Genomic DNA, 27712 nt, shown 5'->3' on the forward strand with positions numbered 1-27712 from the left:
ATAAATTTAATATGTCATAGTTAGGGTTATGCTACAGTAAGTTATTTTCTACTTTATATAAAACATCAGAGTAGGCAAGTTTATACAAAAAGAGAGTAGATTAATAGTTGCTTAGGACTGGGGAGTGGGCAGGTGAGGTGAGAGTGGCTGGGAGGTGCTGTTACTGGGTGAAAAGTCTACTGTTAGAGTGATAAAAATGTTCTAAAATTATTGTTATGACTGGGCTACTTTGTAAACTTATTAAAAAACATTAAATTATACATTTAAGTTGGATGAACTTTATGATGTGTGAATTACATATCAATAAAGTTGTTTAAATATTTCAGTTAGTTATATACCAAGGTTTCACAAAATAAATTTTTGTATTTTCTTTTGCAATTTTCTTCTATCACCTTATGTTAAAATGAATATTAGATTGTATATAAATTGTGAGCTTATAGTATGGTCACTTTGTTCCAGTCTGAAAACTTTATAAAGTATTTAAATAAAGTGATTTTTGCCTTTGCAGATTTTTTTTTCCTGAATTAACATACATAGTAACAACAGATATGGACTCAGTCATTCACTAATTCGGTAACCAGTGAGTCTCTGCCATTGGCCATCCCCTGTCTAGACACTGAGCATCCAGCATCATGGAGAGACTAAGGCCCTGCCTTCACCAGCTCATCGTCTCAGGGGCCACAGCAAGTGGTGGTACACATGCCTCTCCCTCCAGCTTCTCTTCTACTGACCGCTAATTGGTTAAAGTATGAAAGGTATGTTTGAAAAGACATGCTAGGAACAGGTATAGATTTGTAGAATTTCAACACTCTAGAGGTCCATAGCAATTTTTATAATTTGATCATTTTATGAACATGGGAATTGAGCTACTTTGTAAATTTATTAAAAAACATTAAATTATACATTTGAGTTGGATGAACCCACAGGAGTCCAGTGATTTGATCGAGGAAGTGAGTATGTAGCAATTTGGAGAATTCTAAAACTCTCAAACTCATATATACAACACAGCAAAAAAATCATTTTTCTCTCTTGAGGCATATTTATAAGGCAGATTTTCTGGGAGAGTCCCAATCAGAGGTGTTTTTATTCTATTCCAAAGGCCATTTTAAAGCATAAGTATATTGATTTATTTTTATTTCTTTGTTAAGGTTTATAAAAGATAAATTCCTGAGTCAAAAGTATTTTTTAAACATGTTTTTGATTCCCTTGTCAGGCCATATTTTGAGTTTATAAAATATAGTCATCGTAGCCGCATTCTTTTTAAAAAGAGTAGGTAGTTGTGGCTTTGGAGTTCCCTGCCCTCTGCACTTGCCAATATCATTAACTTGCTAAACCTAAACTTCTGCTTTACTCAAAATCTTTAATTACTCCCTGCTTCTCTCAAACCCTTCATTATTACAAGCAATTAAACTGCAGAAGTAACGTCATCTCTTTGACATCTGGAAGATATTACTACTTGACTACTTTCTCTCCAACCAAACTCCAGTCCGAGGCTGAGCAAGACCTCCAGTGTTAATAATGTCTGGGAGTGAAGGGTGTCTGGGCAGGGGTCAGCACAGGAAGATGCCAGCCTGGAGTCGCCAGGTCACTCCATGACTGAGGACGGCCACTCAGCCTTGGAGCCTCAGTCTTTCTCCTGTAAAATGAACAATTCTGCTATAGCTGCATTTCTCAGTCCCAGATTCTCAAGTTTAGGGACACATGAAGACACAAAGGGCTATGTCTTTTTATTATTCGTTTTTTAAAAGATATTATTTATTTATCTTTAGAGGGGAAGGGAAGAGAAGGAGAGAGGGAGAGAAATATCCACATATGGTTGCCTCCTGTGCGTCACCTGCTGGGAACTGGCCTGCAACCCAGGCATGTGCCCTGACTGGGAATCGAACCGAGGTTGTTTGGTTTGCAGGCCCATGCTCAATCCACTGAGCTACACCAGCCAGGGCTCTTTTTATTATTCTTGAAAAGTCACTATTTAATAGAAACAAAACATAATTATTTCATTAAAGCAATCAGGTTTATACAAAATAGAATATTAAATATACGAATTATTAAAGCTAAAATATGTTTATTTTTTATAAGTCCTACATTCAGCATAAACTTCTGATTGAGTAGTGAGCCTCCTGAGTCCAGGACCATTGGGTAGGACACTGTGTGAGCATTTTGAGGGTAGTGTTTTTTCAATCTCTAATGCCCTACGATTCTTAAAGAAAGAAAGAAAGAAAGAAAGAAAGAAAGAAAGCAAGCAAGAAAGAAAGAAAGAAAAAGAAAGAAAAGATAAACCTTGTATAGAAGACTTAAAAAAAGGCCTTTATTCCATTAAAGAATAAGCTCCCCCAGAGAGCCTAAAAGCATTAGTGCCCTTTTATTAAACTGAGATCTTGGATTTCATCCAAGGAAGAAGCTCCTCCCAGTTGAGGGTAAATAGCTCCTCTCTGCTCCAGGCTCATCTCTCTTCCTTCAGTCCTGGTTCTGGGACTCCAGGGGCCTGAGCTTCCAGTGGCTCTCCTCACAACCCTGGGCATACTGCTCTGTGATCCTGCACTTGGGAGTCCTCTTGTTGGGCAGCATCCCTCACGGTCCAGTGGTCCTTGGCCTCTCAGGTCAAGCTGCACAATAAAGATAAGAGAGGATCTGGAAGGAGGCAGGAAATTAAGGAAAAGTGAAGGTAGCAGGCCCCATCCTACAGAACCAGGACAGACTCCACTGGGAAGGGGATGAAAAGGATCCCATACCCGTAAGCATGCCATCCCCCACAGCAGTCTTCAAGAGGAGGGGTCAAAGCCAGCTGTTCTCTGGACAACAGCTTTGTGCTATAAATCCTGGAAATACCTTGAAGGACACATTTCAACCTCCTTCATTTGTCTTTTTTTAAATTTTATTTTGCACTTCAGTCTATGGATGATTTGTTGGCTTCTAAATTTTGTTGCAATAATAGTACATATTATTATTCCTCGATTTTTTACAAGGCTTTTCTTCTATTGATGGCAGATATTTATGAATATTATTTTAGTCACTGTGTCATATCCTGTCATATGTTCTATTTTTTTCAAAGATGTTCACAATAATTTCTCCCATTCTTCTTTGCAATGAGACTTTGACTCTCCCCCTTCAAGGGGGATATCTATTTTCACATTTCCCTCAAATTTGGGCTGTCTTGTTACTGGTTCTGGTCAACAGAATGTGGCAGAAGTAATGCTATGAGTCGTCCAGGACTGGGCACCAAGAAGCCCTGCATTTCTGTTTCCCCCCATGGCATGCCCTAAGAAGGGCCCCTGAGGATGGCAGCTAAGGCACCTCAACCTACAGCCAGCACTCACAGCCAGGCATATGAGTGAGGTCACCTTGGATTCTCCAGCTCGTGTAACACTCCAGTTGAACAGAGACACAGAGTGAATCCAGGTGACAACAAGACTGAGAAGCCACCTAGCTATCCCACAGAATTGTGAGAGTGAATAGCTGTTGTTTTAGGCCACCATGTTTGGGGGTGCTTTGTAGTATAGTAGACACTAATGGAAACTAATGTGAACCTTGTGACATCCACAAATTCACAATCCCATCCTAGGAATGCTCTCTAGGAAGCATTTGCTGTTAGCAGTCAACTTAGCACCAGGAATTTATATGACAGTGGCAAAATGGGTAAAGAAACTTAATAGAAAGAGAAAATTATAAGACATGAGCTGCCATGATAGAGTTACTTACAAAATAATTATCTCATTGCAAAATGAGAAAACCATAGCTCACAGATGTTAAACAGCATAGGTAGTGTTCAAGGCGTTGTCAATAGACAGACATGAATAGGACTCCTATCTCTGCCAGTTAATAATGTGATTTCTAAATCTCTCATTTTGCTTATCTGTAAGATAAAGACAATATCAAACAATAGTATTGTTTTGAGGGTCAAATGAGAGAGTATATATAAAATACCTAGCCTAGTTCCTGAAAAGGGCACTCATCCTACAAATGACAGCTACTAAGCACCTTGCTAGGGTCACATGGGTAGAAGAATTGGCATTGTCCCTTTCCCTGTTTGACTGCAAAGTTCATGGTCTTTCTACTATATTCCACATTTTATCTCTAATGCCCACACTGGAAAACAGTAAAGAACAGATTTTATTTCATGTACCTTCTCATACTCATTTATTCAATAATTTTTAGTATCTACTAAAAATCAGATATCAAACTTTATTCCAGGATAAGGTGACTAGGCAACAGAATATGAAGGTCGGTTGGAAGAGATGTTAATAGTAAAGATGATGCTAATTGTAAACTTTAATTAGTACTGGAAAGAATAGAACCACATCCCCAAAATTTGAGGAATAGGAATATTTGACCTAGACTAGTCACAGAACTGATAAAAGGAAGGTTCCTAGAGAAGTGACATCTGAGCTGATATTTGAAGAATAAGTAGAAGTTAACTCAGTAAAGAGGGTGTGTTAGGATAAGCAGGGACTATTCTAGTTAGAGGGACAGCGAGTTCAAAAATAATAAAACCAAAAGGAATATGGAACTCTGGGGGAGCTGGAAGAAAGATAATGTAGCTAGAGGACAGTAGGCAAATTTGAGGCTTATCTTAGAGGGCACTGAAGAGGAAGCAGGGTCAGATCCAATAGGCTTTCGGGAACCATTTAAAAGGCTTTGACCTTTATGTTACAAATAGGGAAGCCATAGAAGAATTTTAAGTAGGAGAGTGATATAAACAAATTAATGGGATGACCACCTGCATCTTGGTCCTTCAAGAAACAGCAGAATGGTCTATTAGTGATGTTGGCCATGAACTCTAGCACATACTAAGCACAGAATAGAATTAGTGGAACAAATGAATGAATAAATAAATGATTCTTTAGTGATAAACTTTCAAGTACCTTGATGGCTAGCCAGAAAGGGATCTGGGGGTAGGGTGTGGGAGCTCTCCAAGCATGACTGCTCAAATTATTGGCTTGGCCAAAAAGTTCATTTGTTTTTTTCTGTAAGAAGGCTCTAGTAGTGCTTAGCTGTCTTCAACTTCAACTGAAACAATTCTCTTAGATTGAATTGTGACAGCTGTCATTTCAGTGTGCATTTAAAAAAACTATCAAAATTGGTGAATTTTTGTGTAATTTCATGTTAAATTACACGACCATTTTCATATTAAAGATGGAGGAAAACAAGTGACATTTTTGGCATATTATGCTTTATTATTTCAAGAAAGGTAAAAACACAACTGAAGCACAAAGGAAGGTGTGTGCAATGTATGGAGAAGGTGTTGTGACTGATAGAATGCATCAAAAGTGGTCTGCAAGGTTTCGTGCTGGAAATTTGTCATTGGAGGATGCTCCATGGTCGGGTACACCAGTTGAAATTAGGCTGATAACAATGAAATTGAGACATTAATTGAGTACAACCAAGATTATACCATGCTGAAGATAGCTGACATACCCAAAATATCTGGACCAATAGTTACTGGTAGAAATGAAAAATATGTCTTTTATTTTATGAAAAAAAACATATGGACTTTTGGCTAATCCAGTATATTGATAAGAGCAAACTATGCAGCCAATGGTAAGAGAAGAACCTGGCATGTCAGAGGCGGTGAGAGAAATGGGGTTATCTTGTGACTAGAGCCCCCAAAACCCTACAGAAAAGTATGTGAGCTTTTCTTTGTTTAAATTTCTCCTTCCATCTAGTCTCTTTATTTTGTACTTTGTCAGCTAAGTCTTTGCACATGTTATAAAGTGCTTATAGATTCTGAAATGAAAATCATCATAAAAATACCAGAAGCTGTTGCTTCTCCTCTTTGTTTGAGGTGCTCCTTTGATTCTCTCTCCAACTCTTACCAATTTTCTTTAAGGGAGATCATTGTCATTTAAAAGAACAATTGATTGCTTAAAAAATAAAAAGAGTTGAACTACCTTGTTTTGGTGCCAATTCCCCATTCCTAAAGACGGGTCGCTGCTGGGAAATAAATGAAGGGTGATGGAAAGGAAAATTTTTCAAACATCTTTTGCATGTTCTCCTTAGAGAAGATAATTTGCATTGTTTGGCCTTACTCCCCATATGTGACAAAATGTACATATAGGGAAACATACAGATAGACATTACAAAAAGAAACCCACTAAAAATAAACATAGCTCACTCTACTATATATTTTTAAAGGTTCATCTGTGTAATTCAAGATCAGTCATTTAAATGCAGCCCCACTCTATGCCACATAGCTTTAAAACTCAGCCAGTGTGAAATGAGTCACCCTGTAAGAGCAGGTTGGACTTAAGTCTATGTCAGAACGCACTATATTCCTCTCAGAAATCTATTCTTTTGATAATTAAAGGGATGTAGAGTTTAATGTCACCAGTTATGGTGTTCTGAAATGTTTTCTTGAAATAGAAAAGATTCTGGGAAAGGTACCCAGGGATTCAAAGACATAAGTGTGGGGCCAGGAAGACTATGAAATTGCCTCTTCTGGGATAATAAGGAGCCAAGTTTCATTCTCCTTTACTTGGTAACTTAACCTAAGAGGAAAAGAAAAATTGGGGGAGGGGTGGCAAGGAAGTTTTATTTCAGCATCAGGCATATGGTTGGCAGTCACCAAGTGTTTATTAATAATAATGACTTATGTGTGCCAAACCCCCTTTAGAGTAAATTGTCCCAGATCCAAATTCCACAAAGAGCCAAAGATTTCAATGCCCTGGCAGGAAGCTTGAAGGATTTGGAACAATTCACACATAGAGCAACTCCTACTCACACCACAGTACATTTTTTCCCACCGACTCAGCCCCACCTCTACCCACCCCCACATCCAATGGGGTTGCCACTGGAGCCCTCTACTATGTCTCTTTATTTAATAAAGGGATAACGCCCTTTTCCACCTGTACTAGGCTTTCCTTATTTTTTTCACAAGATAAACTGGGTTCTAACTGGATTCTTCTTCCCAAGAGCATGAACAAAGACAGCCTTCATAGAGAGAGAAAACCTCAGCAGCTGCATGGCAACAAGACGGTGATGGAAAGGCTGGGTCAGTTCTTGAGCTCGTGCTCCTCTGTTCAGGGCCCTGTCAGTGGGCTGTTCCCTGATTATCCTGGTGAGTGTCCAGCACTTGAGAAATTGTACACCCAGCACAGTGTTCCAAGTTTGAAGATGAGCAAACTGAAGCCACAGGTTTCTCCACCTTTATGCCTTTCAAAAATACATGCAAGGTGATGAGCACCTGGCTTGCTGAGGGTGAGCTGTAATCACCATGGATAAAACTTTGGGCTTGGCTTGCAGAACTTGGGCTCAAACTGAACCCTACTCCTACCTTGAACCACACAAAATCACCATGTTGCGCAAAAGGAGTGGAATAAGATCCTTATTGTCATTTCACTTGGTTTGCCAGACAATCATGGACTTTGCCAACTTTAGTGCATGTTCTTCCCCAAACACATTTGCCCTCACAAACACACACAGATTTTCACCCCATCCTTCCTATAAACCTCTTTAATTGACAACATTTGCCGGAGTGGGAGAGGCTGTGACAGCTTTATCCATAGGTACAATAGAGAAAAGTTTGTTTTGTTTTTGTAATTGTTATTTGAATATTCTTTCAAGAACACTAATTTTACTGAGCTCTGTTGTGTATTAACATACATGAGATAAATATATTAGTAACAACCTAGGAAAAAGGAATTTCACTTTTTACAGATGTGGTTCAATTTAATGCTAGTAAGATCATGGCTTCTTCTCCTTAATATAGGTCAACAAACCTCTTTAACAAATTAGTCCCTTCATGCTGTCAGACACGCTGGTATAACCCAGAAGACACAAGAGCAAACAATGGAGATGCAGTGATGGAACTTACCATCATTAGTTTCATAGAAGATATAGCCAGAAAAAATATATAAATAAAATACAGTTTCAGTGTTCTGTTTCTTGATCTGGTGTTGGCTACACAGGTGTGTTCAATTAATAAATGTTCAATAAATTGTACACTTACCTCTCTGTGTATGTGTGTGTGTGTATAAGATTGGGTTTATTTGGGAACAACAAAGTATTGCAATTTCGGACACATGGTCTAATAGAGAACCATACCAAGTCCCAAGAAACAAAGGAAAGGCAATTCTTTTGTATTGGAGAAAAGGAGTTTGGAAGAGCTATTGCAAATGAGTTCTTGCTGTTCAGCTTCACAATCAATATAGGCTGTGAGAACTCCCATTTCTGGCCTCTAAACTTTATTTATTTTTTTAATTGTTGACACTATTATGGATGTCTCCCCATTTCCTCCCACCCCTTTGCCCTTCTCCACCCAGCCCCCACAGCCCTCATCACACTGCTGTCCATGTCCATGGGTTATGCATATGCATTTTTTGGCTAATCTCTTCACTTTCTTTTATCCAGTTTCCCCTCACCCCACTCCATTCTGAGATCTATCAGTCTAGTTTATGTATCTATGCCTCTGGATCTATTTTGTTCATCAGTTTATTGTATTCATTAGATTCCACATATGAGTGGGATCATAAGATATTTGTCTTTCTCTGACTGGCTTATTTCACTTAGCATAATTCGCAGTAATGAAAAGCAAGGACCAACTTCATTTTAACTGAGGTTACTGTTAAATTTTACTGGGAGCATTTTATCTGGCATAGAATCTGTCCTAGACAGATGACGAGTTGAGTCAAATCAAAGCATCAGGATTCTGGCCATGGTTCAGGAAAAGATCAGAGCCCTGGGATTCAGGCCAAGGCAAGAACGGAGTGGGGAGTTCTTGGTGGCTGGTGAAATGGGCACTGCACTGTTGTTTGCAGGAGTTCTATTCTATTTATGATGGGATCCCAACCAGAGATTTTAGGGTAAGGAGGAATGTCTCATTTCCATGAACCAGTGACAAAAAAGAGTGAAGGGGGATACCAAAGTCAAGATCTTAGGGCTGAAGACGTGGGAGAGGAGAATGGAGGCAAAGCAAACGATCAGATTATGGAGTGAAGGCTAATCCAACACTAAACTTTGGAAATTTGAGACTTCTGTATTGAGCCAATAGTAGCAGGGCTGGGACTTATACTCCTACCAAAACAAACAAACAAACAAACAAACAAACCCAAAACCTAAAACACTGAGCAAAACATTTGAAATGACAATTTTCAGACATTACTCAAGAGGCAGCACTGAGAGTGAGTGATTGAATACGTAAATAGATCACTGCCAGGCTATATATAAAAATTGAACTCTGACTCACAACCTGCAGCCACCAACTGACCATCTGCCGTAACCAGACCAGGAAGTGAGACCTCTGTCTCTAACAACCGGCCCAGAAAACCAAACAATAACCTCGGTAACAGTCAGCCCCAAATAGGTAAGACTTAGAAAATAATTGACAGCTTTCCTGGTTTTCGCCCTCCCCTCCAACTTAAATCCAACCAGAGGCAAATTGTGTACCCCTACTTAATCAGAGAGGATGACTCAAGTCTAATTAGCCTGTCTTCAGCTTCTCCACACCAACCACCTCCAAGCAGAGAATTTGCCTGTTCTCCTTTGGGTGGTCTTTATTCCTTTCCGCATAGGGGAATGATGTGGTGAGTTCCATGACTACCTCAACTCACTGCCTGTGGGTAGTTTTCAGGCCACAGCATGGGGAGGGCACTGGAGTGGAACAGAAAGAGGAAGAGTCTGGGGAGGACAGATTGGCTAGAGTTGATGAAGCAAAATCCCAGTAAGGAGAGAGCTACCAAAAAAGAAGAATCAGGGTGTAGAATCAGCCATTTAGCACTGTGGGCAACTGGAGCTAAGTGCCCTGAAGAAATCTGAAAGGCTGTGTAGAGCACACCTCAGTTACCTGGCCAGAGAGTGAGGAATCTAAAGAATTTATCCTATCTCTCCCCATTCACCAGGGGCTGAAGGCTGTTTCTTACACATCAGCTCTCCAGTATTTCTGACTTGCTCTCCTCCCAGGGTAGAAAAACGCCTAGAGAGAGTCACAGCTGGTATATAGATAAGGCACTGGTAATGACTGCATTATCTTTCCATTCTTAATTTGCTAAGAGTAACTTTTTTCATAAACCAGCAATGAATGTTATCAAATGTCTTTTATATATCTATTGGTATGATTGTACTTTCTTTCCATACTTATTAACCAAAGAAATAAATCAGGAATTTATGTAATTCACTATGTAATTCACAATGTAATTCACTACATCTGTTGATGTAGTGAATTACATTGATTCATTTTCAAAGGTTAAACCAACTCTGTTTCCTAGAATAAATCCAACTTGTTTCTGATAGATTATCATCTTTATATATTGCTGATATTTATTATATACTTCAAAATATACTATCCATCATGAAGTATATATAATTTAAAGCATTTGCTAACATTTTGTTCAGGGCTTTTGCATCTTTGCTTGTGAGGGAAACTGACCTGAATTTCTTTTCTAGTTTTTTTTTTTTGGTCAAGTTTTATTATTAGTTAATCTAGACTTATAAAGTGAGCTAGGAAGTAGGCCAGTAATTTTCTATTCTTTTGGAATAGTTTATACAAAAATGGTAGGAAGAATCTGCCAGTAAAGCCTTCTGGTTCTGGAGATTTAGGGAATGTGTTTAATTACAAATTTGAGTTCTTTACTAAAAATAGCACTGTTCTGATTTTCTACTTCTTCTAGATTCTGCTTTTGGCAAGTTGTATTTATCTAAATTGAAATATATGTGTGGAGTAAAGGTTGGCAAAATATCAAAGATAACTGAATTTAATTATTATTACAGATGTCTGAGTGATATGTTGATGGACTAGTAATGTTTGAAAGAATAAAATAATAAAGACCCGCGTATTTAAGAAACTATTACATATTTATTTCATGAAATTTATTTTCTTGGCTTTCTTTCAATGAAATCACTAGTTATGCCTTCATAATTAAAAATTTATGTAATTTGTGTTCTGTTGCCACTAATGCTGAATGCAGCAGACTTTCTCGAGTCATCGTAGTGATAGCATTGACTTTAATTAGTTTCAATTTGGAGAAAGTATTTTGCCAAGAGTATACCAACTGGAATGTCAATAAAAATACTAAGGAAATTTTTACATTCCGTAACAAACCACCAAATTGACAAATCAAGATGCTTACATACATCATACTGGTTTGGGATAAATTGTTTTTATCACAGAAAATCTTCTGAAATATTTTATTTTATTATATAAATGACTATTATTTATTTGTGATTTTCCCCATCCATATGTGCACAGTAGTTCAGTTCTTCTCCTTCCAAATTTTAAAATTTTGGATCATTATGAAGAGAATTGAAAATAGCAGCTATATGTCCCTATTGATTTAAATGTCTTTAAGATTATACTGCAGCTTGACATTTAATAGGCAGAGTGTAGTCTCTATAGAAATTGGTTTGGGGATTTTTTGGTATCTGAATCTTTTCCTTTTTAGTTATGCGAACATTTTCATTCAAAAAATTCTCTTATGAGGCAACAGCCTGCAACATTGTTACTTTTGGAACCAGTGGCTGTGCTCTGCGGTCACCGTCTGTGGTGGGTGCACCATGTCTGTGGGTCTGGCCTGGTTCAGTAGCTCTCCTGGGAGCAAGGCATCACCCTGTGTGGCACCAAAATCCTGGCCAAGCTCTTCTCATTTGGCATCAACAGCATTTTATATCAGTGTAGTATTCATCCATTTGGAAACTTTACTCAAGTGCAAAAATAGGGACTCATCTTGCCTGTAACTACTGATCCTGAGCTCATGAAATACCTAAATAAATGCAGTGGAACAAATAAAAGTTGGTTATACAAGTGTTCAGTACAGAAACTGATGGTAGTCTTCTTGAATGCTGAAAGTGGTGAGGTCCTTGAAAGATGACAGTTTGACAATGAATGTGACAAGACTGCCAAAGGTGACAGTACATCCAAAGAAAAGTCTCAGAAAGTTTTCCAAGTCGAAATCTGCTCAATGAGAAGACACATCACAGATATGTTCGAAGTTTCTTGTTCATTTGCTCTGCTGATGTGTACAAAAACTTGGTTGTACCTGAAAAGTAGGAAAGAGTCAGTACCACAATTCATTACCAATTCTGAGCAGGTCTGTCTGTGTTCCTTCACTACTACAATCCACAAAGTAAGTGGTATGGTGGCCTACAAGATCCCTGTCCATACTGAAGATGAGACAAAAAATGATAATGTTATTCTCAGATGTATATTTTATGAAACCAAGTGAAGCATAATTCCTGATTTATTTCTTTGGTTAATTTTTAACATGATACTTTATTAAACTGTGTATAATGATTCAATTCTTTGGTACCTGTTTGACTTTCCATGGAGTTGATATTTTTTATTGCATACTGCTCAAAAGGGAGCCAGCAGATTACAACAGCACTGTAATGTCACAATAACTTTGAAGGTGGTAACTGTACATGGAAAAACTTTTTTTAAAGATTTTATTTAATTTTAGGCAGAGGAAGGGAGGGAGAGAGTTAGAGAAACATCAATGTGTGTTTGCCTCTCACGTGGTCCCCACTGGGGACCTGGCCTGCAACCCAGGCATGTGCCCTGACTGGGAATCGAAGTTGTGACCCTTTGGCTCACAGCCTGTGCTCAATTCACTGAGCTATACCAACCAGGGTGGAAAAACTTTTCTTTATGGTTAAATGTCTTTCTAAAGCAAATCTTTTAGTCAAATAGCTTGACTCAGAATATAGGTAACTATGAGATGGCAGAAGAAGTCTGATTATTCACACTCTTTATTTAGGTCCTAAAGTAATTGGTAATCCATACTAACAAGATACAGCTGTTAGGTTCTTTGGTCATTTATTTTGTTTCTATAGTTTTCATATTGAAAAAATCTACAATTATTTATTTTAATATATATAACTTATACCTACAAAGTTATTGCTAGGTTTCTGGTACTGTTTAAATTCTGGTGAGACAGAACTCTTAAAAAAGTTTTTTGTGTTTTATAAAATCAAGCTTTAAATGATAATAATAAATGAAATGTGTATGTTTTTAAAAATTATGTTATATTTTGTTGGACTTATTTTTTAAATATATATTTTATTGATTATGCTATTACAGTTATCCCATTTTTCCCCCTTCACTTCCTTCCACCCAGCACACCACCCACATTCCCGCCCTTTAGTTCATGTCCATGGGTCATACATATAAGTTCTTTGGCTTCTACATTTCCCATACTATTTTTATCCTCCCCCTGCCTATTTTCTACCTACAATCTATGCTACTTATTCTCTGTACCTTTTCCCCCTCTCTCATCCTACCACTTCCCAGTTGATAATCCTCCATGTGATCTCTATTTCTGTGGTTCTGTTACTGTACTAGTTGTTTGCTTTGTTTTTGTTTTTGTTTTTGTTCTAGGTGTGGTTGTTAATAATTGTGAGTTTGCTGTCATTTTACTGTACATATTTTTTATCTTCTTTTTCTTAGTAACCCCCTTTATCATTTCATGTAATAAGGGCTTGGTAATGATGAATTCCTTTAACTTGACCTTACCTGAGAAGCAGTTTCTCTGCTCTTCCATTCTAAATCAAAGCTTTGCTGGATAGAGGAATCTTTGGTGCAGGTCCTTGCCTTTCATGATGTGGAATACTTCTTTCCAGCCCCTTCTCAGAAGGTCTCTTTTGAGAAGTTAGCTGATAGTCTTATGGGAACTCCTTTGTAGTTAACGGCCTCCTTTTTTCTTGCTGCTTCTAGGATTCTCTGCTTAATTTTTATCTTGGCTAATGTAGTTATGATGGGCCTTGGTGTGTGCTTCCTTGGGTTCAACTTCTTTGGGACTCTCTGGGCTTCCTGGACTTCCTGGAAGTCTATTTCCTTCACCAGATTGGGGAAGTTTTTCTTCATTATTTGTTCAAATAAGTTTTCAATTCCTTGCTGCTGTTCTTCTCCTTCTGGTAGCCCTATGATTTAAATATTGGAATGTTTCAAGTTGTCAAAGAGGTTTGAAAGTCTCTGTTCATTGTTTTGAATTCTTCATTCTGTTCTGGTTGGGTGTTTGTTTCTTCCTTTTCTTCCAAATTGTTGATTTGAGTCCTGGTTTCCTTCCTGTAAGTGTTGGTTGCTGAATATTTAGATTTATTTTATTTGTCCATTGGTTTATTTGGGTATCTTTTATTTGTTTTTTCATTTGTTGACTAAGCTCAATCAGTTCTGGGAGCATTTTGTTTACCAGGGCTTTGAATTCTCCATCAGATAGGTTGGCTATCTCCTCATTGTTTAGCTCTCTTTCTGAGGTTTTTCTCTGCTCTTTCATTTGGGCCCTATTTCTTTGTCTTGGTGCACCTGATAACTTGTGAGGGGACAGGGTCTTAGGTATTCACCAGGCAGGACAACCCTCCTTACTGTGCTGTGGTGCTGCCCCTGGGGGAGGGGCCAGAGAGGGAACAATGCAGCTCCCCTGCTTGTCTCTAGTGCACTTTCCTACGGGTTCTTGTGTGAGACTGGGAGTTTCTCCCAGCACAGCCACCACTGCTGTCCATAGCCAACTCTGAGTCTCAGTTTCTCCTTAAGTCAATCCCACCTGTCCAGCCTTCCCTCTCACCACAGCCAGCTCTGCCTGCTCAGTCAGCAACCTGGACGCGGTTTCTCTGTGTCTGCCACCTCACTGGCCTGGTTGTTTTGTCTGACTGTTTCTTTAGTTCCGTGGTTGTTGGAGTTCAGTGCAGTTTGATTTTCTGGGTCTTCTGGTTTTCTATTGATTTTAGATTGGTTGTTATCCTCCTTTTGGTTGTGCAAGGAAGTGAAGGGTTTCTACCTAAGCCTCCATCTTGGCCAGAAATCTGAAAAAACCTAAATATATATGTCTTGTATATATATTTATATTAATTTATTTTACTTACATATATAACATTTTATTAGTTTCAGTTGTACAGCATAATCATTCAATATTTGCATATATTGTGAAATGATCAAGACAATAAATCTACTGAGCATGTCACAATAGAAACATATTTTTTCTTGTGATGATTTTTTTTCTTGTTTAAGATTTCTTCCCTTAGCAACTTTCAAAAATGAAATATAATTTTATTAATTAAAGTCATCATGCTGTACATTATTACATCCCTATGGCTTATTTAATTTATCACTGGAAGTTTGTAACTTTGGATACTCTTCACCCATTTCATCTCTTTTCCTTGCCCTGGTTGCAAAATATTTTGACTATGGCAACAAAATGCTTTCTTTGAACTTAGCCTATAAAGATAATATTTTAAATTCTTTATTTAAAAGACTTTGGTATTAAATGAAATCCTAAAATTTCTGCCAAGTTTTTATGGAGTTTATCTTGCTGTAAACATTCTCACACAGCCAGATGGATATAATGGCCATTTCCCAGAGTCATCATTCAATAAATATGGCAAAGATCTTCAGGTTTCATCTTCCCATTCTAAATGGCAATTTTTATGTCATATAGACAGGTCAGAGTAGTAATTATTGCCTCTGGGTTGATTTTTGTATCATTCTCAAAATCAGTAAATAAATCTTCACTTAGTGAAGGTTATGAAGTTGTAGGGATTTCATGTGACCTTATCAGCTTCTGAATTAAAATAAGAATTTTTTCCTCATATTCAATGTTTTAATGGAAAATTAAATATTCATAAATAAAAATTCCCAGTGTATTTTTCATATTTTATGAGTCATGTTCAAATGAAATTTACTGATTATGCTTCCTGTTTTTAAATGTCTAAGCAAACTACTACTTTTTACTTTTAAATATCTTTAAATTTTTTCAGTTACTATTAATATACAGATATTAGTTTCAGGTGTACAACCCAGTGATTAGACATAGTAGAACTTACTAAATGATCATCTCGATAAGTCTTATATCCATCTGACACCATACATATTCACAATATTATTGACTACCTTCCTATTCTGAAATTACCAATTTGTACTTCTTACTCCCCTCACATTTTTCACTCAACCTCACAACCCTCCTCCCATCTGAAACCATTTGAATGTTTTTGTTTTATAAGTCTATTTCTATTCTGCTTGTTTATTTGTTTTGTGTCTTAGATTGTTGACAGGTAGGTATATTACCATTTTGTTGTTCATATTATTTATCTGCTTTTTCCTTCTTCCTGAAGAAGATTCCTTAACATTTAAAAAAAATATTGTTTTGGTGGTTATGGACTCCCTTCATTTTTCTTGTCTGGAAAGATGTTTATTTGTCTCTTAATTCTAAATGATAGCTTTGCTGGGTAAAGTAATCTTGGCTGTAGGTCCTTGCTTTTCATTGCTTTGAGTATTTCTTCCCAACCTCTTCTTGCCTGCCAAATTTTTCTTGAGAAATCAGCTGGAAGTTTTATGGGAGCTCCCTTGTAAGTAACTAACTGCTTTTTTCTTGCTGCTTTTAAAACTATCTCTTTGACTTTAACCTTTGGCATTTAAATTACGATGTGTCTTGGTGTGGGCCTATTCGATTTCATCTTGTTTAATACTTTCTGTACTTCCTCAATTTGCATGTGTATTTCCTTCACCAAGTTAAGGAAGAGCTCAGAAGATGAACAATGGCCTCTGCCAGCACTTCTGTCTGGGTAAAATCTACCCCTCCTGCTCTCACTCTGATTTCAGACAATTCAGTTTTTTCCTATGTGTTCCTTGTGCCTTTCAAGTTGTTGCCTTTGGGTTGGAGCTCCCAGCAAATGAGTCCAAATAAGCCTGTGTGCATGGTTATTAAGGGAATGTCTGGGACTCCAAAAGCCCTCCATCTCACTCAGCCACAATTCCCACTGGTTTTTGCAGCCAGAAGTTATGGGAACTGGAATTCTGCTTGTGGGGTCTATCGTGGAGCTGTTACCCCTTGTTCCTCATGGGGGACTTCTCCAGTCCATTTATTCCTCCCAATTTCTATCCTCCACATATGGCTGTGGGTCCAGCCTGTTCAGCGTTTTTCTTCCTCCTATGAGTCTCAGTGTGAGTTCTTCTCTACATCCTTACTTGTAGGACTATATTCCACTCAAATTTCAGGCAGTTCTGAATGATAGTGGTTCTGTAGTTTAGTTGTATTTTTGACGTGGTTGTGGAAGGTTGCAAGTACTGTGTTTACCTATACTACCATCTTGGTTAGAAACCCAGACCACCTTTTTGAAAACATTCTCTACTTTTTTCTTATTTTTCTCTTCCTGAGCTCTACTTGCATTTCATCTTTCGGTTGTACTCATCTTTATTTATCTAAATGAAAAGATCAAAAATGTATTCACTTTCAAATATGAATATATATTCACTATATGAGATATGTCCAAAATAAGTCCAGCCATTGTTAATATAATGAAAATGGCCTATGTGACATCAATGTAGCCTGGAGGCCAAGGAGAGTGGACTGGAATGTGCATGCATACACAATGATGACTTCACTGTACTAGTCAGCAGAAGCAGCATATGCCATTGAATGAGAATGTGTATTGTGTAGTCATCACGTTCAAAATGACTGAGTGAATAGAGCAATGATTCTGCATCAAATTTTGTGTTAAGCTTGAATGTTCTTCCACAAAAACTATTGGGATGACTCAGAAGGCTTTGGGAATGATGCAATGAGTGAAGCACAAATAAAAGTGTGGCACAAATGCTCCAAAGATGTTTGAGAATCTGTTGAAAGTTATCCATGTTCTGGAAGGGCTGCAACAAGCAGAACATCTGAGAATGTTGAATGTGAACAGGCTGCAATCAACTAAGGTAGGCAACTAACAGTGGGAGAACTAGAAGCCGATCTGGAGATTCTAAAACTACTGTGTCCGAGATTTTGATGCAGGATCTTGGCATAAACTATGTTGTGGCAAAATTCATTCCATGGCTTCTGCTACCAGAGTAGAAGGAACATCATGCTGCAGTTGCTAATGACTTGATTCTAACCTTTGCCAATGAACTGGTTTTTCTGAAGAGGGTCATAACTGGAAATGAATCATGGGTGTATGGCTATGATCTGGAGAAAAAGGCCCAGTCATCCTAATGAAGTCACCTGGTTTTCTATGCCCAAAGAAGACACAGCAAGGTCACTGCAAATTCAAGACCACGTTAACTGTGAATTTTGACTGGGAAGATGTTGCCCATCATGAGTATGCCCCTCCAGACCAACAATTGATAAGGAATACTACTTCAGTGTTCTTAATCAGTTGAGAGATGTAATATGATGAAAAAGGTGCAGGTATGGGAAACTGGTGCTTGGCAGCTTCATCACGACAATGTGCCCATTCATGCATCATGTCTTGTGTGGAGTTTTTTGGCAAAACATCAAATCACCCAGTGACTTAGTCCCCCTATAGTCTAGATTTGGTGCCCTGTGACTGCTGGGCTTTCCAAAAACTAAAATCATCTTTGAAAGGGAAGAAACTTCAGACTGTTTGATGATATTCTGGAAAATATGAAAGGGTAGCTGATGGAGATTCCCAACAAAGGATTTTGCAGCATGTTTTGAAAAGGGGAAGAGACATTGAGAGAACTGTGTGAGGTCCTGAAGTGACTACTTTGAAGGGAACTGAACCATCCTTGGCCTATGTACAATTTTTCTTGTATCTTGCATCTTTGTCAGTAAATGTCTTTATTTTTCATATTACATGGCTAGATACTTTCTAAACAATGACACCTCAGTCCCCTTCCAAGTAGGCACCTTGGGACCTCACACAGTTCTCCCAATTGCCACCAGCTACACTGTCAGATTTTCCTGAATCTCATCAATGGTCTGAAATCTCTCACCTTTAAAAGGTGATTTTAATTTTGGGAAGAGCCAGAAGTTGCAGGGTGCCACATCTGGGCTGTAGTTAGGTTGAGTCACCTGGGTGCTATGATGTTTCACCAAAAATCTCTTCATGAGATGTGATGCATGAGCAGATGCATTATCATGATGAAGCTGTCAATCACCAGTTGTCCATAGCTGAGGCCTTCTGAATCATCTGAATTGTTTCTGTGGAGAAATGTTCAAGCTTAACATAAAATTTGATGCAGAATCATTGCTCTACTCACTCAGTCATTTTCAATGTGATGGCCACATGTACACATGCTCGCTCAGTGGCATCTACCACCCCAGTGACTAGTACAGTGAAGTTGTCATTCTTCACACATGGTATTCCCTTCCATTCTCCTTGGCTGCCAGGTTACATCAATGTCACACGAGTCATTCTCATCATATTAACAATGGCTGGACTTTTTTTGGACAGACCTCATATAGTAATTTGTGATGGCTTCTGGAACTACAAATTAGAAAGCTAAAAAAATCAAACAAGCAATGATGCTCAGTACTACTTGGTAACGACACTTCATTATATAAACATCTATTGCCTTTGTGCTCTCTGAAAGGAAGAGTTTGACAATTTTTATTTCCTCTTACCTAAGTCCTTCCATTCCTAATATCTTCTTCAACCCTCCAAATCATTGTCCTTCTCCAAGATCAGAAGTGGCACAAGCCAAAAATCTTGAAGTGAAAACTGGGGAGAGCCATCTGGCAGAAGGCTGTAATATTTAAATTTTAAGAAAATAATTTTGCTGTGGTAGCTAGAGTTCTAAAAGTCAGCAAGATTCTCACCCCTAATAGACATGCCCTATACAATCTCCTCCCCTTGAGTTTGGGGGACAGTTGTGAATATGATTAGATATCACTTTCATAATGATAGAAACTATGTGGGAAAGGAAAAAGGGATTTTTCAGATGTAATTAAGGTTTCAAATCAGTTGACATTGAATTAATGATCACGATGGGCCTGGATTAATCATGTGAGCCCTTAAAAGAATTCAGAAAGATAAGAAACAGCAGATGTTTTTCCATTGGTCTTGAAGAATCATCCTCCATGGCAGAAATCAGGGAGTATCCTCTGGACCTGAGCATTTGAGTGCTACAGCCACACACAACTGAATGGAGCCAACTGAATGGAGCTGGAAGAGAACCCTGAGCTATCACTGATTATAGCCTGGTGGGACCTTAACAGAGGACCCAGCTAGCAAGTCTCCAGATATTTCAGCTACAGAAAATATGATATACAAAATGTGTATTGTTTCAAGCCACAAAACTCGTGGTGATTTATTATGTAGCAATAGAAAATGAATACATTTCCCTAGTTCAGTTCTCATCTTTCAAGGGTCAATTTTCCTTCAGTCTCTGCCTGTTTTTGGTAGCTCTCCAGTGCTTCTAGTTATACTTTTTTTACAGCATTTAGTGTAGATTTTATACATGTTATCTCTAAGAGCATTCATCTAGCCAAATTTCTAGTTGTTACTAGAAGACAAAACTTTATGACTTTTAATGAGTTCATATTTACCTGGGATAGGTAGAATAAACTTTTTTCAGTAAAAAAAAGTCCTTACTGAAAAGAAGGTAAAACTAAGTATTGGTTTTTAGCCTTATTGACTTTGAGAGTATAAGACAATTGGCACTCCAACAAGCACCTCTCAGAGAGGAACAGAGAGACAGTCCAGGAGAACTTGACCCATGCTCCACTGCCTGTATGCTGACCCTGGAAATTTGATTTTTCTTCAAGAGAATTAACACTGCTTTGATGAGAGTTGCAATCTACTCACCTAAGACTTCCCTCTTAATATTTTTCTCCTACTTTCCCTAAACCCTCCCTTGAGAACCATTTTAGCAGGGACACAAACCAGAATATCCTATGAAATGGCAGTGGCTTGTTTGGTGAAGCTCTTAGGAAATTTGGTTTCCAAACAACTTCTTAGAAATAAACCAGTCAATTATAATTTTGTTTGTGATCTTTTGTTGTTTTGTAGGGCAGGAAGCATGGCTTGCCAATATTTTAACTGGCTTTAAAGAATGAGAGAGACCAGTCTCCATAATCAGCCTTCAGGGGGTTTATAGGTACACATGTACACATGTAGAGACACTGGAGAGAATGTGCAGGAGAAGGAGAGGGTTCATATGAAACAGGCAGAAGAGTCCCAAAGACTTGTCCACGTTTGGCTTCATGTTATTATCTGTGTGCAGTAATAATGTTCCCCAGCATCTGCTAGGAAGCTTCTCTTCAATCTCTTCCAGTCGTGCAGGACTTAATGAGTTTTCAAAGGGAAAATGACTTCCATTTTACATGTGGAGTATTTGTTTATAGCTGGGCTTGTGAAAAAGAATATGTAATTATTTATTCATAATTTGTGCATTACAAAATAACAGATGGTGTGCAAAAGAATATCTCTTTTGCAACTGAGAAAATGGTTGAATTTTATTTCATTAATGATATTGCACTTATTTTTAAATGATATCATGGAAAGGGACCAAAAGCTCCCTGAGAGCTCAGCATCATTGGTCCTTTCAGGCCACTCCCCCACAAACAGCCCAATAATGCAATAGAGTGAATTGCTTCATCCTGGAGAATACCCAAGGCTCCACCCATTAGAACCTAAGATGTGAACCAAGACAAAGAAAAAAAAACATGGCACAAATGAAAGAACAGATCAAAACTTCCAAAATAGAACTAACCAATGAAGAGATAGTGAACTTGTCATACGCAGAGTTCAAAACACTGGTAATCAAGATGCTCACAGAAATGGTTGAGTATGGTCAGAAAATAGAGGAAGGAGTGAAGGCTATGCAAAGTGAAATAAAAGAAAATATACAGGGGATCAACAATGAAGGGAAGAAAACCAAGACGCAAATCAATGATTTGGAGCAGAAGGAAGAAACATTCAACTAGAACAGAATGAAGAAACAAGAATTCAGAAAAATGAAGAGAATCTTAGGAACCTTTGGGACAATTTTAAATGCTCCAACATCCAAATCATAGGGATGCCAGAAGGAGGAGATGAAGATCAAGAAATTTAAAACCTCTTTGAAAAATAATGAAGGATACATTCCCCAATCGGGCAAAGGAAATAGACCTTCAGGAAATCCAGGAAGCTCAGAGTCCCAAACAAGTTGGACCCAAGGAAGTACTCACCAAGGCACATCATAATTACATTATCCAAGATGAAAGACAAAAAGAGAATCTTAAAAGCAGCAAGAGGAAAGGAGACAGTTACCTACAAAGGAGTGCCCAGAGTCTATCAGCTGATTTCTGAAAAGAAACTTTGCAGGCAAGAAGGGGCTGGGAAGAAGTATTCCAAGTCATGAAAGGCAAGGACCTGCATCTAAAATCACCATATCCAGCAAAGCTATCATTTAGAATAGAAGGGCAGATAAAGTGCTTCCCAGATAAGGTCAAGTTGAAGGAGTTCACCATCACCAAGCCTTTATTATATGAAATGTTAAAAGGGTTTACCTAAGAAAAATAAGATGATCCAAAATATGAACAGTAAAATAACAACATACTCACAGTTATTAACAACTGCACCTAAAACAAAAACAAAAACCATTTAAGGAAACAACTAGATCAGGAAAAGAATCACAGAAATGGAGAATACATGGAGGGCTATCAATGGGTAGGCGGGGGGGGGAATTGGGGGAAAGGTACAAGGAATAAGAAGCACAAATGGTAGGTACAAAATAGATGGGGGAGGTTAAAATAATATAGGACGGGAAAAGTGAAAGGAGTTATATGTATGAAATATGGACATGAACTAAGGTGGTGATACTTGAGGGAGGTGGTGTGCAGGGCAGGGGGGAATAAATTGGAGAAAAAATGAGACAACTATAACAGCATAATTAATAAAATATATTAAAGAAAAAAAGAAGTACAAATAGGTAGTTACTGAATAGCCATGGGGGTGTAAAGTATACTGTAGGAAATGTAGTAGCCCAGGAACTTACACACATGACCCATGGACATGATTGATGGTGGGAGAATTGCCTGAGAGAGTGTGGAGTGCTGGATGAAGAGGGGCAAAGGGGGTAAAAATTAGGACAACTGTAATAGCATACTCAATAAAATATAATGTTATTAAAAAATAAATAAAAATGTTGGAGCTATACAAATGTATGTGGCCACCTGTCTCCTGGTGGTCACTGTAATAACTACTTTTTTGTTGTTGTTTTCTCCTTAATTCTGTCACCCTTTGCACTCAGCCCTGCAACTCCCCTCCCCTGTGACAGCTGTCACTCTGTTTTCTGTCTATGAGTCTGTTTCTATTTTTGTTTGTTAGTTTATTCTGTTCATTGGATTCCACATATGAGTGAAATCATATGGCACTTATCTTCATCTGGCTGACTTAATTTCACTTAACATAATGCTCTCCAGGTCCATCCATGCAATATCAAAGGGTAAGATTTCCTTCTTTTATTTTTTTAACCACCAACTGGTATTCCATCATGTAAGTGTACCATAGCTTTCTATCCACTCATCTACTGATGGACACTTGGGATGCTTCCAAATCTTAGCTATTGTAAATAACACTGCAATGAACATAGGGGTGTATATATTCTTTTCAGTTAGTGTTTTGGGTTTCTTCGGATACATTCCAAGAAGTAGAAATGCTGGGTCATAAGACAGTTCCAGTTTTAATTCTTCAGGTATCTCCATAATGTCTTTCAGAGTGACTGCACTCATCTCCGTTCCTAACATCAGTGCATGAGGGTACCTTTACTTCCTATCCTCACCAGCACTTACTGTTTGTGGATTTATTGATAATGCCATTCTGACAGGTGTGAGGTGATATCTCACTGTGGTTTTAATTTGCATTTCTCTGATAATTAGTGACACTGAGCATCTTTTCCTATGCCTGTTGCCATCTGTATGTGGTCTTTGGAGAGGTGTCTATTCAGATCTTTTGCCTATTTTTGAATTGGATTGTTTGTTTTCTTGGTGTTGAGTTTTATAAGTTCTTTATAAATTTTGGATATTAATCCTTTGTATCATTGGTGAGTATATTCTTCTATTCAGTAGATTGTCTTTTCATTTTGTTGGTTTCCTTTGCTGTGCAAACACTTTTTAGTTTGAAGTAGTCCCATTTGCTTATTTTTTCTTTTTTCCCCCTTGCATGAGGAGATATATCAGAAAAACATTGCTGCAAGAAATGTCTGAGATTTTATTTTTTCTTCTAGGCCTATATTTTCTTCTAGGATTTTTATGGTTTTGAATCTAACATTTAATTCTTTATTAAATTTTGAGTTAATTCTTTTGTATGGTATAAAACAAGTGGTCTAGCTTCATTTTTTGCACATATCTGTGCAATTTTCCCAACACCATTTATTGAACAGGTTTTCTTTATCCCAATGTATATTTTTGCCTTCCTTGTCAAATAGTAATTGAGTACAAAGCATGGGTTTATTATTGGGCTGAATGTTCTGTTCCATCAACCTATTTGTTTGTTTTTGTGCCAGTACCAAACTGTTTTGATTACTATGAGCTTATTATATAACTGATATAGATAGTTTGATTCTTCCAAATTTGTTCATTTTATCAAGATTGCTATGGCTATTTTGGGTCTTTTCTGGTTCTATATACATTTTTTTGGAATATTTGTTCTAGTTCTGTGAAATATGCCATTGGTATCTTGATAGGAATTGTCTTGAATTTATAGATTGCTTCGGGTAGTATGGACACTTTAATGATGTTGATTCTTCCTACCCATGAACATGGTGTATGTTTCCACTTATTTGTAGCTTCTTCAATTTATTTCTTTAGTTTCTTAAAATTTTCCATGTACATGTATTTTATATCCTTGTTTAAATGTATTCTGAGGTATTTTATTCTTTTTGAAGAAGTTTTGAATGGGATTGTTTTATCACTTTCCATTTCTGATAATTTATTATCAGTGTATAAAAATGCAACTAATTTCTGGGTATTTATTTTGTATCCTGCCATTTTGCTGAATGCATTGATCAGTTCTAGTATTTTCTTGGTGGAATTTTTAATGTTCTCTATGTACAGTATTATGTAATCTGTGAATAATGGCAGTTTTATTTCTTTCTTTCCAATATTAATATCTTTTATTTTTTCATTTTTTTCTGATTGCTGTGGCTAGGACTTCCAGATCTATGTTGAATAACAATGGTGAAAGCAGACACCCCTGCCTTTTTCATGATGCTTGTAGTTTTTGCCCAGTATGATGTTGGCTGTGGGTTTGTCATATATGGCCTTTGTTTGTGGTTCAGGTATGTTCCCTTTGTTTTCACTTTGCTGAATGTTTGTATCACAAATGGGTGCTGGATTTTACCAAATGGTTTTTCTGCATCTATTGATATGATCATGTGGTCTTTATCCTTCATTTTGTTTATATGGTGTATCACATTTATTGATTAGAGGATATACTGTACTACCCTTGCATCCCTGGATCCCATTTGATCATGGTGTGTTGTCTTTTTAATGTATTGCTGGTTCTGGTTTGGTAGTATTTTGTTGAGAATTTTAGCATCTATGTTCATTGGGGATATTGGCCTATAATTTTCTTTTTTTTATATAGTGTCTTTATCTGGTTTTCAAATTAGGACAATGCTGGCCTTGTAAAATGATCTTGAGAGTCTTCCCCACTCTTGAATTTTTTGGAATAGCTTGAGAACAATAGGTGTTCTTATTTGAATGTTTGGTAAATTTCACCAGTGGAGCCATCTGGTCCAGGACTTTTATTTGTCTTGGGAGTTTTTGATTACTGCTTCAATTTCACTAGTTGTAATCTGTGTTCAGATTCTCTGATTCTTCCTGATTAACTTTTTCAAGCTTGTATGCTTTTAGGAATTTATCCATTTCATCCAGATTGTCCAATTTGTTGGCATATAGTTGTTTGTAATATTATCTTACCATCCTTTGTACTTCTTTGGTATCAGTTGTTACTATTCTCCTTTCATTTCTGATTTTATTTATTTGGGTCCTCTCTTTTTTTTCTTAATCAGTCTGGTTAGAGGCTGCTCAATCTTGTTTATCTTTTCAAAGAACAATTTTCTGGTTTCATTGATCTTTTGTATTGCTTTTTAGACTCTACTGTGTTTATTTCTACTTTGATTTTTTAATTTCTTTCCTCTACCCACTTTGAGTTTTCTTTGCTGTTATTTTTCTAGTTCCTTTAAGTGTAAAGTTAGATTGTTTATTGGAGATTTTTCTTGTTTCTTAGGGTAGGCCTGTAATGTTATGACTTTCCTAGTAGTGCTTTCACTGTGTCCCATAGATTTTGGGTTATTGTAGTCTCATTCTCATTTGTTTCAAGGTATCTTTGGATTTGTACCTTGGTCTCATTGTTGACCCATTCATTGCTTAATAACATGTTATTTAGCCTCCATGTCTTTCTGTGTTTTTCAGTTTTTTTCCTGTGATTAATTTCTAGTTTCATATCATTGTTGTTAGAGAAGATGCTTGATTGACTGTATTACTATCAATCTCTCCCTTTATGTTCACCAAGATTTGCATTACACATTTCTATGCTCCTATATTGAATGTATAGATAAATGTATATAAGGGTTAATCTCCTTGTAGTGTCCTTCTTTGTCTCTTTATATAGCCTTTTTTTTAAAGTCTATTTTGTCAGCTATAAGTATTGCCACTGCCAGCTTCTTTTTCCTTTCCATATGCATGAAATACCTTTTTCTATCCCTTTACTTTGTCTGTGTGTATCTTTCATTCTGAAGTGAGTCTCTTGCAGACTGCATATATATGGGTCTTCTTTTTCTTATCCATGTTGCTACCTATGTGTTTTGATTGGAGCACTTAAGCTATTTACATTTAAAGTGATTATTGATAGGTATGTATTTATTGCCATTTTATTCTTTTAACTATGTTCCTCTGTTTTTCTCATTCTTCTCATTTTTTTCTTCAAGAATGCCTTTTAACATTTGTTGTAATACTGGTTTGGTGGTAATACACTCCTTTAGCTTTGTCTTATCTGGGAAGCTCTTTATTTCTCCTTCAATTTTAGATGACAACTTTGCTGGGTAAAGTAGTCTTGGTTGTAGGCCCTTAATTTTCATCACCTTCAATATTTCATGCCAATCCTTTCTGGCCTGAAATATTTCTATTGAGAAACCAGCCAACAGTCTTATGAAAATTCCCTTGTAGGTAACTAACTGTCATTCTGTTTCAGCTTTTAAGATTCTCTTTTTGTCTTTATTGTTTGCCATTTTAAGTATGATGTGTCTTGGTGTAAGACTGTTTAGGTTCATCTTGTTCGGAACTCTCTGTGCTTCCTAGAATGTGTGTCCCTTTTCTTCACCAGGTTAGGGAAGTTTGGGGTCACTATTTCTTTGAATAGTTTCACAATCTCTTGTTCTCACTTTTCTCCTTCTGGAAATCCTATGATGTGGATGTTCTTATACTTCATTTTGTCCCAAAGGACCCTTAAACTATCCCATTTTTAAAATTCTTTTTTCCTTTCATTTCTCTGATTGGGTGTTTTTCCTACCTTGTCTTCCAAATTGCTCATTTGATCCTCCTCTTCATGTAGCCTACTCTTTATTGCTTCCAGGGTATTCTTCATTTCAAATGTTGTATTATTTATTTCTGACTGGTTCTTTTTATGGTTTCTAGATCCTTTCCCATGTTGTTGAGCATCCTTGTAGACATTGCTTTGAACTATGTATCTGATAAATTGCCTTCCTCCATTTTATTTAGCTTTTTACCTGGAGATTTCTCCTGGGTTTTTTCCCATTTGGGGTATGTTTCTTTGTCTCCCCATCTTGGCTGTCTCATTTTGTTTATTTCTATGTATTATACAGATCAGCTATGACTCCCAGTCTTTTGGGGTGGCCTCATGTAGTATCTTGTGGGATCAAGTGGTGCAGTCTCTTCAATGACCTGAGCTAGGTGCTCCTGGAATATCTTTAGTGTGTTATATGTGCCCTGCTGTTGTAATTGAGTTTACTACTATTGGACCACTCATGCATGAAATTAACCCTGAAGCTGGCTGACTGTGAGGCTCAGCTCTGACCATGTCATGTGAGCTGCCATGCAGGTGCTGATCACATGAAGTGGAATTT

General features: G+C 37.4%; 1 pseudogene; it reads left to right on the forward strand.

Annotated features, from left to right (window-relative positions):
- Positions 1–11405: 11405 nt before the first annotated feature.
- On the forward strand, positions 11406–12152 carry LOC118974956 (mitotic spindle assembly checkpoint protein MAD2A-like; annotated as a pseudogene).
- The last annotated feature ends 15560 nt before the right edge of the window (positions 12153–27712 follow it).

Source organism: Sturnira hondurensis, unplaced genomic scaffold (assembly GCF_014824575.4).
Source record: "Sturnira hondurensis isolate 20B ecotype Veracruz unplaced genomic scaffold, ASM1482457v3 Scaffold0020038, whole genome shotgun sequence".
Lineage (NCBI taxonomy): Eukaryota > Metazoa > Chordata > Mammalia > Chiroptera > Phyllostomidae > Sturnira > Sturnira hondurensis.